The 13,718-nt window shown below is 35.7% G+C and overlaps 1 pseudogene; it reads right to left on the bottom strand.

Moving 5' to 3' along the window:
- Positions 1-854: 854 nt before the first annotated feature.
- On the bottom strand, positions 855-1,595 carry LOC141497387 (spermatogenesis associated 6-like protein; annotated as a pseudogene).
- Between the last annotated feature and the right edge of the window lie 12,123 nt (positions 1,596-13,718).

A 13,718-nucleotide genomic window follows, 5' to 3' on the forward strand; every position in this document is an offset into this window, starting at 1 on the left:
CTAAAATGTCTCCAACAGATGAAAACAATATTATTCTGTTCTCAACAGGACAGACATATAGACATATAGACATATATATATATATGTATATATGTATATGGTATAACTCCCACCAACTTTGTTCTGGACACAATCATTAAGGCAATCTAAGATCACATTAGTTATTTTTTGAAACTACAATAAGTAAATATAGCAAAGTCTTCCTAGGATATATTCCATATGGGTGGAAACTGTTTTTTTGTGATTTTTGGATCGCAACAGGCCAATTTCTTACTAAAATAAAAACAATGGTACCATGTCTAAGTGGGAAGAGTGCTATTTTTGGACTCAGAAAACCTAGTTCTAACTAAGTTTCCTCATCTGTAAAATACGGAAGTTGAACCAAATGATCAATAAGGATCCTTCTGATTTGGTGATCCCATATAACTTCATAAGCCTGAAGCATTGAAGAAATTTGTCCAAGGTCACACAGGAGCCTAGCAGAGGAACAAGGTCCCAATATGACTCCAAATACAGTTTTCTTTCTACTGTGCCACACTGAATTTAAGCTTCTGACCTCCATTACATTATGAATCCCTCTTAGAGGGATCATAGGCTTAAATGTACCCTTTTCCTATGAGAAAAGAGAGACCAGATAGATGAAATTAGTTCCCCAAGGTCATTTTTCCTTAATTCACATCTGAAAAAATGGGCAAAGAAAGGAGTAGCTGTTCATGTAGTGAGGAGAAATACATCGAATAGAATATTAATTTCAAAATTATATATATACACATATGTGTTATAAACACATATGCATATATACATATAGATATGAATATATAGACACACAATATACCACATGCAGACAAAGAACTCTATGCTAGGTACTGGAGAAAATAAAATGAAGTTGTCTGGTGAAAATTATAATCCTCTTGGTCACGATGACCAGACAAGATATTTCTAAAACTATCTGAATACAGAAATAATAGTTCACACCAATGAGCATTCCATTCTTCCTGAACTCTTAAAATCTTCAAGTTAGCTGCAATCCCGTTAAGAGAAGAAGCTTTTTTCAGTGGAAAATCAAAGTATGGAAAGGCACTTTTTCCCATAGACATTTAAGTGTGTGGTTTTAAATGAATTTAAATGAAAAGGAATAAATGAATTTAAATGCACATTTAAACAAACTGTTTATATGTCTAATTAAAAATGGGGGATTGGTATCTGGTGGAGGTTTGAACATGGTTGTACCGGCTGCTCCACCTGAGAAGGCATTGAATCATGTGTGGTGATGGGGACCTAGATCTTAAACTTTTTCCCAAATATTCCTGGCTCTTAAGCTCTGTTAATGGGAACTGAGCAATCATTCACTACAGGATGGAGAGGCAAACCTCAGTTGTCTCAGGTCTTAAAAAATATTTTTCATGGACCAGTGACTGTCCTCATAGAAAACTCTCTTACTGGAGAAATGTTTGGAAAGTCTAGAGGTGTCTTCATTAGCATTAAACCAAAGTGCAGAGGAGACAATATGGATTTAAGGAAAAGAAAGACCTGTGTGTTTTCTTTGTAGTAGGGTAACAGGGTAACAATGCCACCTCTGGAGGTATTAGCTGTATTAATTCAAGTCATATATATATATATATATATATATATATATATATATATATATGTTTAGAAGTTACACTACAGCATTTATAAATATATTGTCTCGAGACTTCTGGGCAAGATGGCGGAGAGGAGACAGGCACAGTTCTAAAGTCTCCTGATCTTTCCCCATTTATCATATGAAATAAACCTCTTAACAGAAATCTGACCCACAAAACCCAGAAAGAAAAGCCAGGAGAAAGAACATCTACCTCAGGATTTGTCTCCTGCAACAGCATTGGATGAATTTGGGCAGGTGAGTCTGGGTTCAGAGGGCAGATTAGCCCCGGATCAGCCAGATTAGCAGCTGAATTGGATCTGGGAGTCTGAGGGCCCGAGAGCTGGACCTGCTGGATCGGTGGTGGGGCTAGACTGCAGGGGCTTGAGTCAAATAGGGAGCAGAGGCACTGGTGTTGGTGCTGTCACTCTGGAGCTTGCCAACAGAGCTGAGGGGAGAGTTCCGGTGCAGGAGAGCTGCAGACACCATCCCTGGGCTCCTCTGGTCTGAGGAACTCTGAATCCACGCCTCCATTACATCTGAGGCCTCTTCCTGGTTCAAACAATTGCAGACTACTTCTGCCTCAGGCACAGGTGTGTGAGCAGAAGAACCAGCCCAGCTGACAATTGAGAGGAATGACCTCAGGTCAGGGTAAAGAGCACCATTGATTGAAGGCAAAAGAATTCAACAGCTCCAATTCCTCCCTTCAAGCAAAGGGAGAAGGTCTAAATCAAGGTCACAGACACTCCAGAGAAAGCAACCAGCACCTCCAACTACACATCCAGAGAAATTTCATTCAGTGAGTAAAGCCTTTAGCTATCCCAAGCCCCTGTGAACCAGCCCCTCCCCAACTCAAGGTATTAGCAAAATGAAGAAGGGTCAGAGGAAAGGTGGATGCATAGAAAAAATTCTTGGACGGAAAAGACCCTAACTCATAAAGACCTAGAACCTCTGATGAGAATATGATCTGGTCTTCAGCACAGAGACTTCCTTGAAGAAATAAGGAAGGAGCTTAAAAATCAACTGGAAAATTTGGGAGAGACCATTAATACCTTGCAACAAGAAAACAAAGGCTTAGAAAATACAATTGGACAAATAAAAAGGAGAATAAATCTCTCAGATCCACAATTGGACAAATACAAAATGAGAATAAATCTCTCAGATCATAAATTGGACAATTATAAAATGAGAATAAATCTTCACATCATCAATTGGACAAATACAAAATGAGACTAATTCTCTCAGATCCTCAATTGGGCAAATATAAAATGAGAATAACTCTCTCAAAACCTCAATTGGTCAAATGCAAAGCTCTTTCAAAAGTAGAATTGACCAATTGGAAAAGGAGTTACAAAAGGTTAATGAAGAAATCTCCTCCCTAAAAAAAAGAATGGAGTCTGTAGAAAATAAGGACTCCATTAGACAGCAAGAGCCAGTTAAACAAAATCAAAAAATAGAAAAAATAGAAGCAAATGTAAAATACCTCATCAACAAAACCACTGACCTCGAGAATAGATCGAGGAGGGGCAACCTGAAAATTATAGGATTTCCTGAAAACATTGAAGAGAAAAAAGGCCTGGACTTAATATTACAGGATCTAGTGATGGAAAACTGCCCTGATATCATGCAGCCAGAAGACAAAGTAGTTATTGAAAGAACACATGGATCCATTCTAGAAACAGATCCTAAAACGAAAACACCAAGGAATGTGGTGGCCAAATTCCAGAACTATCAGATAAAAGAGAAAATCCTGCAAGCAGCCAGAAAGAAACAATTTAAATATCAAGGAGCCACAGTAAGGATCACACAGGACCTGGCTGCATCAACATTAAGGGATCGAAGGGCCTAGAACAAGCTATTTCAAAGAGCAAGGGAGCTTGGAATGTAGCCAAGAACCTACTATCCCACAAAGCTGAACCTTCTCTTCTAGGGAAAAAGATGGACATTTAATTAAATACTCAGAATTTTCTATGACTTAGATAGAAGGATCTAAAAAACACTACCTCCTTAAAAAGGGGGACAGGAAAGAGACGGGAGGAGGGAGGGGAGTGAATGGGGTAAATCTCATTACACTAAGAGGTACACAAAAACCTATGCTAATAGAGGGGAAGAAGGGAACAGATGAGAAACACCTGAATCTTCTTTTTATCAGACTTGGCTTAAAGTCAACCTACACATACTCAGTTAACTTATAAAACATCTAACCTTTCAAGTATTAAAGGGGGAAAAAGGGAGGGGGGATGGAGAAAGAGAAGGGGAGTGGGGGAAAAAGGGGAACTGACAAAAGGAAGGGAAGGGAAAAGGGGAAAGGGGAAAGAAAGGGGAGGGGTGATATAGGAGGGCAAATACACTGAAGGGGGTGGTATTCAGAAAGAAAATACAGGGCAATATGGATAAAGGGGGGAAAGGGGGAAAATACAAACAGAGGGAAGATAGCACAGAGGGCAATAAAAACTAGTAATCATAACTTTGAATGTGAATGGGATGAACTCTCCTTTAAAACATAAGTGAATAGCAGAGTGGATTAAAAACCAGAATCCTACAATAGGCTGCTTACAAGAAACTCATTTAAAGCAGAGGGATACATATAAGGTAAAGGTAAAAGGTTGGAGCAAAATATATTTTGCTTCAGCTGAAGTAAAAAAAGTAGGGGTAGCAATCCTTATCTCAGAGAAAGCAGCAGAAAAAATAGATAGCGTTAAAAGAGATAAGGAAGGAAACTTTAACCTCCTAAAAGGAACCATAGACAATAAAATTATTTCAATACTTAATATATATGCACCCAGTGGGATAGCATCGAAAATTCTTAGAGGAGAAGCTGAAAGAACTACAGGAAGACATAGACAGCAAAACTCTACTAGTGGGAGACCTCAACCTCCCACTCTCAGATCTAGATACATTGAATCATAAAATAAACATGAAAGAAGTTAAGGAGGTAAATAGATTGTTAGAAAAATTAGATATGGTTGACTTACGGGGAAACTGAATGGGGATAGAAAGGAATATACCTTTTTTCTCTGCAGTACATGGAACTTATACAAAAATTGACCATGTACTAGGATATAAAAACCTAATGATCAACTGCAGAAAGGTAGAAATAGTGAATACATCTACCTCAGATCACAATGCAATAAAAGTCATATGCAACATTGGGCCAAGGAGATATAGACCCAGAACAAATTGGAAACTGAATGACTTCATTTTAAAAAATGAGTGGACCAAAAAACAAATTATAGAAAGAATTAGCCATTTTATCCTAGATAATGATAATAATGAAACAACATACCAAAATATATGGGATTCATTCAAAGCGACTCTCAGGGGATATATTATAGCTTTAAATGCTTACATGAATAAATTGGAGAAAGGGGAAATCAATGAACCAAACATGCACCTAAAAAAATTAGAGAAAGAACAAATCAAAAATCCCCATTAAATACCAAATTAGAAATTCTAAAAATTAAAGGAGACATTAATAAAATTGAAAGCAAAAAAACTATTGAATTAATAAATAAAACCAAAAGTTGGTATTATGAAAAAACTAATAAAATAAATAAAATAATAAATAAATAATAAAAATAGATAAATAAATAAATAAATAAATAAATAAATAAATGAAATTCATAGCCCAACTCTATACCAATAAATTTGATAATCTAAGTGAAATGGATTAATATTTACAATAATATAAATTGCACAGGTTAAATGAAGAAGAGATTAAATACCTAAACAAACCTATCTCAGAAAAAGGAATTCAACAAGACATCATTGAACTCCCTAAGAAAAAATCTCCAGGGCCTGATAGATTCACAAGCGAATTAAACCAAACATTGAAGGCACAATTGGTTCCAATTCTATATAAACTCTTTGGAAAAATAGGGGAAGATGGAACTCTGCCTAACTCTTTCTATGAAAGCAATAAGATGCTGTTACCTAAACCAGGAAGAGTTAAAACAGAGAAAGAAAATTATAGACCTGTCTCACTGATGAATATAGATGCAAAAATCTTAAATAAAATCTTAGCAAAACGATTACAAGTTATCACTAGGATAAAACATTATGATCAAGTAGAATTTATTCCAGGAATGCAGGGTTGGTTCAATATTAGGAAAACTGTTAGTATACTCAATCATATCAACAACAAACCTATCAGAAATTATATGATCTTATTAATAGATGCTGAAAAAGCTTTTGCAAAATACAGCATCCATTCCTACTAAAAACACTAGAAAATGTAGGAATAAATGGACTGTTCCTTAGAATAATTAGCAGTATGTATTTGAAACCATCAACAAGCATTATATTCAATGGGTAGAGGCTAGAGGCATTCCCAATAAGATCAGGGGTGAAACAAGGGTGCCCATTATCACGACTACTATTCAATATTGTATTAGAAATGTTAGCATCAGCAATTAGAGAAGAAAAAGAAATTGAAAGAATTAGAATTGGGAAGGAAGAGACAAAACTCTCACTCTTTGCAGATGACATCATGGTCTACCTAGAGAATCCTAAGAAATCATGCAAAAAACTACTCGAAACAATTAGCAATTTTAGCAAAGTTGCAGGATATAAAAATAAACCCTCATAAATCCTCAACTTTTCTATATATGACTAGCAAGATACAGCAGGAAGAGCTAGAAAGAGAAATCCCATTCAAAGTAACCTCAGACAATATAAAATACCTGGGAGTCTATTTGCCAAGACAGACTCAGAATCTTTTTGAAAACAATTATAAAACACTTCTCACACAAATTAAATCATATTTAAATAACTGGGCAAATATCAACTGCTCATGAATAGGGAGAGCTAATATAATAAAAATGACAATTCTACCAAAACTAAACTACCTGTTTAGTGCCCTACCAATCAAAATCCAAAAAAATTACTTTAATGAGTTAGAAAAAATTGTAAGTAAATTCATATGGAGAAATAAAAAGTCAATAATTTCCAGGAGCTTAATGAAAAAAGTGCAAAAGAAGGTGGCTTAGCCCTACCTGATCTAAAATTATATTATAAAGCATCAGTCATTAAAACTGTTTGGTATTGTCTAAGAAATAGAGTGGTGGACCAGTGGAATAGACTAGGTGTAAAAGTAGGAGATGATTATAGTAATCTGCTGCTTGATAAACCCAAAGAGTCCAGCTGTTGGGACAAAAACTCCCTCTTTGATAAAAAACTGCTGGTATAGTTGAAAGATAGTATGGATGAAACTTAGATTAGACCAACACCTAACACCCTATACCAAGATCCACCTGGTTACAGGACTTAGAAATAAAAAACATACTATAAGCAAATTAGAAGATCAAGGACTAGTTTACCTGTCAGGTCAATGGAAAGGGGAGCAGTTTATGACTAAGGAAGAGTTGGAGAACATCACCAAAAACCAATTAGATGATTTCGATTACATTAAATTAAAAGGCTTTTGCACAGATAAAACCACTGTAACCAAGATCAAAAGAAATGCAGTAAATTGGGAAACAATCTTTACAACTAATGATTCTGACAGAGGACTCATTTCTAAAATATACAGAGAACTGAGTCATATTTTTAAAACAAAAAGTCATTCCCCAATTGACAAATGGTCAAAGCATATGCAAAGGCAATTTACAGATGCGGAGATCAAAGCAATCCATAGCCATAAGAAAAATTGCTCTAAAGCGTTACTTATTAGAGAAATGTAAATTAAAGCTTCTCTGAGGTACCACCTCACACCTCTCAGATTAGCCAATATGACCAGAAAGGATAATGGTCATTGTTGGAAGGGTTGTGGGAAATCTGGGACACTATTACACTGTTGGTGGAGCTGTGAACTCATCCAACCTTTCTGGAGAGCTATTTGGAACTACAGCCAAAGGGCAACAAAAATGTGCATACCCTTTGACCCAGCAATACCACTACTGGGTCTATACCCTGAAGAGATGATGAAAAAGGGTAAAAACATCACTTGTACAAAAATATTTATAGCAGCCCTATTTGTGGTGGCAAAGAATTGGAAATCAAGTAAACGTCCTTCAATTGGGGAATGGCTTAGCAAACTGTGGTACATGTATGTCATGGAACACTATTGTTCTATTAGAAACTAGGGGGGATGGGAATTCAGGGAAGCCTGGAGGGATTTGCATGAATTGATGCTGAGTGAGATGAACAGAACCAGAAAAACACTGTATACCCTAACAGCAACATGGGGGTGACGTTCAACCTTGAAGGACTCGTTCATTCCATCAGTGCAGCAATCAGGACAATTTGGGACTGTCTGCAAAGGAGAGTGCCATCTGTATCCAGAGAAAGAACTGTGGAGTTTGAACAAAGTTCAAAGACTATTTCCTTTAATTTATAAAAAAAAAAAAACAGATATCTTATTGTCTGATCTTGCTATCTCTTAGACTTTTTGTTTCTTCCTTAAGGATATGATTTCTCTCTCATCACACTCAATTTGGATCAATGTATGTACAACATGGAAACAAAGTAAAGACTGACAGATGGCTTTCTATGGGGGGGGTAGGGAAGTAAGATTGGGGGGAAATTGTAAAACTCAAATAATATCTTTAATAAAAATAAATATATTGTCTCACGACATGTTCAATATGGATCTTTGTTTAGCATAGTTATTAATGTAGACCTTATATAAGATTGCTTAACCCTTCCAAATACCTTTAAATAACACTAAATAAATTCTAGCATGGCAGAACCCACATAAAGACAGAGAACAATTTTCCAGCCCAAGACAACTTAGTCAACAGGAAAAGCCTATTGCACCAGGGTGAGAAGCATAGTGCAGTACAGCCTGGCCTCAGAAAACAGGGAGCAGGTCTCTGGAGGCACTGAATTCACAGCAGCACCTAGAGGAACAACTGGTGAGAAGGAGATTACAGGGGTCTTTTTACTAGCACTCAGGCAGGACTGGATCTGGATTGCCCATTTTCAGATCTGGATCATAGTCCCAGGGAGAGAAGAAATAGCACATCTGGAACTTGCTGCTGCAGGGGAACAAGACCCTCAACCCTGTTCCAGGGCAGAAGAGTATTTGTGGTCACTCACAGAGCACTTCTCCTTAGATCAAACCGCATTGAAAGAACTGAAAACTTTGAGGTTCCTAGAAGTAACTAGGAAAACAACTGCACAAAACCTCAGAAGTTTTAGACAGTGCACCCTCAACCCTGGAAGCAGAGGCCTCCTTTAACTGAAAGTTAAAATCAAGTGATAGGCTGTGAAAATGAAGAACAGAAATAAAAGACAAAAAAAACCCCTTTGATATTGAAAGTTACTTTGATGATAATGAAGATCAAAACACACTCAGGAAAAGTTAACAAAGTGAAAGCTCCTACATCCAAAGACTCCAAGAAAAATATGAATTGGTCTCAGGTAATGGAGAGCTCTAAAAGGATTTCAAAAATCAATAAGAGAAGTAGAAGAAAAATTGGGAACAGAAATGAGAGTAATGCAAGAAAATATGAAAAATGAGTTAGCAGTTTGTTAAAGGAGACATTAAAAAATACTGAAGAAAACAACACCTGAAAAACCAGACTGGGTCAAATGTCAAAAGATGTAGCAAAATGAGGAAAAGGATGCCTTAAAAAGTAGAATTAGCAAATTGGAAAAGAAGGTTCAAATCTTCATTGAAAAAAACAATTCCTCAAAAATTAAAATTGAGCAAATGGAAACTAATGACTTTATGAGAAATCAAGAAATAACAAAACAAAACAAAAAGAATGAAAAAATAGAAGACAGCATGTAAAATATATTAGAAAAACAACTGACCTGGAAAATAGATCCAGGAAACATAATTTTTTGCACTCCCTGAAAGTCAAAATCAAAAAAAGAGCCTAGACATCATTTTTATTTTTTAACTTTTTCAAATGAAAGTTTTCAACTTTCATTCTTTTTTTTAATATATTTTATTTGTTTTTCCAACTACATACAGCAGTAGTTTTTACCAATCTTTTTTGGCAACGTTTTTAGTTTTACATTTTTCTCCCTTCTTCCTTTCCCTCCCCTCCTCCCCCTGACAGAAAGCAATCTTATATAGGTTCTACGTTCATAACCATGCTAAACAAAGATCTATATTCATCATGTCATGAGAGAAGAATGAGATCCAAATGGAAGGAAAAATATTAGAGAAAAAATGACATAAAACATATGAGAACTTTTAAAAATTGAAAATAATAAACTTGGTCTTTGTTCAAGCTCCACAGTTTCTTCTCTGGATATGGATGGTGTTTTCTATCACAAATCTTTTTAAATTGTCGTTGATTATTGTACTCCTGAAATGAACAAGTCCATCAAACTTGACCATCACCCAGTGTTGTGGTTAGTGTGTATAATGTTCTCCTAGTTTTACTTCACTCAGCATCAATTCCTGCAAGTCTTTCCAGGCTTGTCTGAAATCCCATCCCTCATGATTTCTTTTTTTCCCCTTTTTTTTCTGGGGGGGGGGGGTTGCTAGGCAATGGGCTTAAGTGACTTGCCCAAGGTTACATAGCTAGGTACTTATTAAATGTCTGAGGTAGGATTTGAACTCAGGTCCTCCTGACTCCAGGACTGGTGTTTTAAACACTGCATTACCTAGCTGCCCCCCCTCATGATTTCTTTTAGAATAAGAGTGTTCCATCACATTCACATACCACAATTTGTTCAGCCATTCCCCAATGGATGGGCATCCCCTCAATTTCCAATTCTTTGAATATTTTTGTACAAGTGACATGTTTGACCCTTTTCACAATCTCTTCAGGATTAAGACCCAGTAGTGGTATTGCTGGATCAAAGGTATGCATATTTTTATTTCCCTTTGGGCATAATTCCAAATTGTTCTCCAGAAATGTTGGGTCAGTTCACAACTCCACCAATAATGCATTAGTGTTCCAGTTTCCCTATATTCCAACACTGATCATTTTCCTTTCTAGTCATATTGGTCAATCTGAGAAGTGTGAGGTGGTAGCTCAGAGATGTTTTAATTTGCATTTCTTTAATCAATAATGATTAAGAGCAATTTTTCATATGACTATAGCTTTGATTTCTTTGATTTCTTCATCTTAGAATTGCCTTTCCATAGCCTTTGACCATTTAAAAATTGGGGAATGACTTTCAACATTCATGCTTTTGCAAGTTTTTGAGTTCCACATTTTTCTATCACCCTTTCTTCCCTCCTTCCTCCCCATGAAATCTCACAATCTCATATAGGTTGAAAATGTACACTTGTGTTTAACATATTTCCATTTTAGCTAGATATCATCTTTCAAAATATCATTATGGAAAACTGCCCTGATATTCTACAACCAGAGGGCAAAATAGAAACTGAAAGAATCTACCAATCACCTCCTGAAAGAGTTTATATTCTTATGTGGGATGATGATAGTGACAACTTATATGAATTTTCTCATTATCAGGGCAGTTAAAAGGCATATTTCTCTCTATATATGTATCTATCTATTTATCTATCTATCTTTTGAAGCAAGTATCTCTGGTAAAGGTCTCATTTCTCTGAGTCAAATTTATAAAAATAAGAGCCCTTTCCTAATTGATAATCAAAAGATATGGACAATTTTCAGATGTGATTGTGATTACCGATGCTATCTATGCCCGTATTTTAAAAATGTTCTAATTCACTATAGATTGGAGAAATTCCAATTAAAACAATTCTTAGGTACTACCTTGTACCTATTAGATTGGCTAATATGACAAAAAAGAAAAGTGACAAATGTTGGAGGGGATGTATGGAAAATGAGACATGAATGCACTCTTGGTGGAGTTGAGAACTGATTCAGCCATTCTGTTGAGCAATTTGGAAATATGTTCAATGGACTTATAAAACCATGCTTATTCTTTGACCTATCAATGCCACCCCCAGATCCAGATTCTAAAAGAGATGAAAATCAAAAAAGAACAGATCCTAAATGTACAAAAATGGTTGTAGTAGTACTTCTCTGGTGGCAAGGAATTGGAAATTGAGGGGATGCTTATCAGTTGGGAAATGGCTAAACAAACTGTGGTATGTGATTATGATGGAATGCTATTCTACTATAAGAACTGATGAGCAGGGTACTCTCCAAAAAACCTAGAAAGATCACATGAACTGATGCAAAGTGAAACCTACTGTGACCAAAGTAACAGCAGTATTGTAGGATGATCAGTTGTAAATGACTTTGTTTTTCTCAGCAATACAGTGATTCAAGAAAACTCTGAAGCATTTAGGATGAATAATGCTATTCATGCCCAGAGAAAGAGCTGATCGTATCTGAATACAGAATGTAGCATACTTTTTTGACTTTATTTTCCTTGAGGTTTCTTTTTGGGGGGAGGTGGTTATGTTTTCTCTGATAACATGACTATTATGAACATGTTAAAAAGAAAAGAATGCAGGCACTGCATAAGGGTCTTTTCTTCTGCGGAAGAAACAAATCTGTATAGTTGATCAGGTGAATGTGCACTTCCACTACCACTTCCGGGGTATCTTTCCCAGTTGGGGAAGGAAGGATTAGAGAGGGGCCTTGTTGCACTATGCAGAAAAGCAGAGTTTCTTCTTGGGCCCTCCAGTCCGAACCCCTCTCTTGTGTTGATAGTTGGGGCCTCTGCTGCTACTGTTTCCCACAGGAAATACATTTTCTACCCATAGCTATGTTAGGTATATGATTTGATTCTTTTCTAATTTTTTTGGTATACTCATTAATAGTCAAGTAATATATCCATTCTGAATATATCAGAGCAATATGAAGTAAGATATTGGTTTGTGCCTAATTTTTGCTAAACTGCTTTATAATTTTCCCAATAATATTTATTAAATAAGTAATTTACATTTTTGGCTTTATCAAACATTGAATTATCAAACATTGTTTCTGATCCTCCCTTATCTAGTCTGTTTTATTGATCCACTTGCCTTGTCATTTTGAAAGATTTCTCTTTTTATTATGACATCTTGGACTCTGTTATTATTATTGTATAGAAATTTTGTTGATTCTTGAATATTTATTTTGAAACCTGCAGCTTTGCTGTAGTTATTGTCTTTATTTGTATCTTTGGTGATTCCCTAGAATTTTCCAAGTAAACCATAATGTCACCAACAAAAAGAAAAAGCTTTATCAATTTGATACCTATCATCATGATTTTAATTTTTTCTTATCTAATACTAGAATTGCCTATTAAATTTCTTAAACTATATCAAACAATAGTTGGGAGAGTGTGTGTCCCTGCTTTACTCTCATGTTTATTGGAAACATTTCTAATACATTCTCATTGCTTAGGATGTATGCTTTTCATTTTAGATACCTCTTTTACAATCTTATAAAGGCCTAGTTTGTTTGGTCTCATGGTTTGGGTGAAAGAAAATATCTAGATCTGGTATTTCTAGAAAATCAAAGCTCAGGAAAACGATATGATCAATCATGAACCTTATTGCTATGCAATGCAGCAAGTAGGCAAACAAAGCATACATACATTCATTTGCACACTTTGGCAATATATATAGACAGGTTTATCCCCAAATGCAAGCAAGAACCTGAGGATGAGGGAAATGTGTCAGAGAGGAAACATGATCAAATTTGGGGTTCAGGTGGCAAGATTTTATACCCTAAGGATTGACTGAATTAAGGTAATCAGTGCCAGATGTAGGAAGGGATATTCCTAATCAGAGCCAGATGTAGTAAAAAAAATTCTCCGAGTTTCTTATTGATTCTAGGCTTAAGTAAAACTAGGATAGGGGGAGTTTCTTTCTTGAGACCATAAACTTGTGGAAAGGTTTAACATTAATTATCTAAAGTAGTGGAAGAAGAATGATTCGAGGACCCTAGGATAGGTCAAAAGTTCATCCAATTAAAAAACTGTAATCCTTATCTGCCTGACACAGAGTTAGTAGTGGAAAAGAAAAGTACAAGTGTATTTTTCCTCTATGTTTCTATGGGCATTGGGACTACTTAGGCTAAGTAGCTCCATATTGGAGTTGTATCATTATAATATGGCAGCACTATGAATAATATCCAATAATATAAAGATCATCATATCACAATATAAAGCTTACTTATCACAAGATTTCTCTGTGCTATAGGCACAGAAGTTTGTAGGGCTATTTTAGCATAAGTAAATTTTATACTTCATCAAAGGTTTATGT

Source organism: Macrotis lagotis, chromosome X (genome assembly GCF_037893015.1).
Source record: "Macrotis lagotis isolate mMagLag1 chromosome X, bilby.v1.9.chrom.fasta, whole genome shotgun sequence".
In the NCBI taxonomy this organism is placed as follows: domain Eukaryota; kingdom Metazoa; phylum Chordata; class Mammalia; order Peramelemorphia; family Peramelidae; genus Macrotis; species Macrotis lagotis.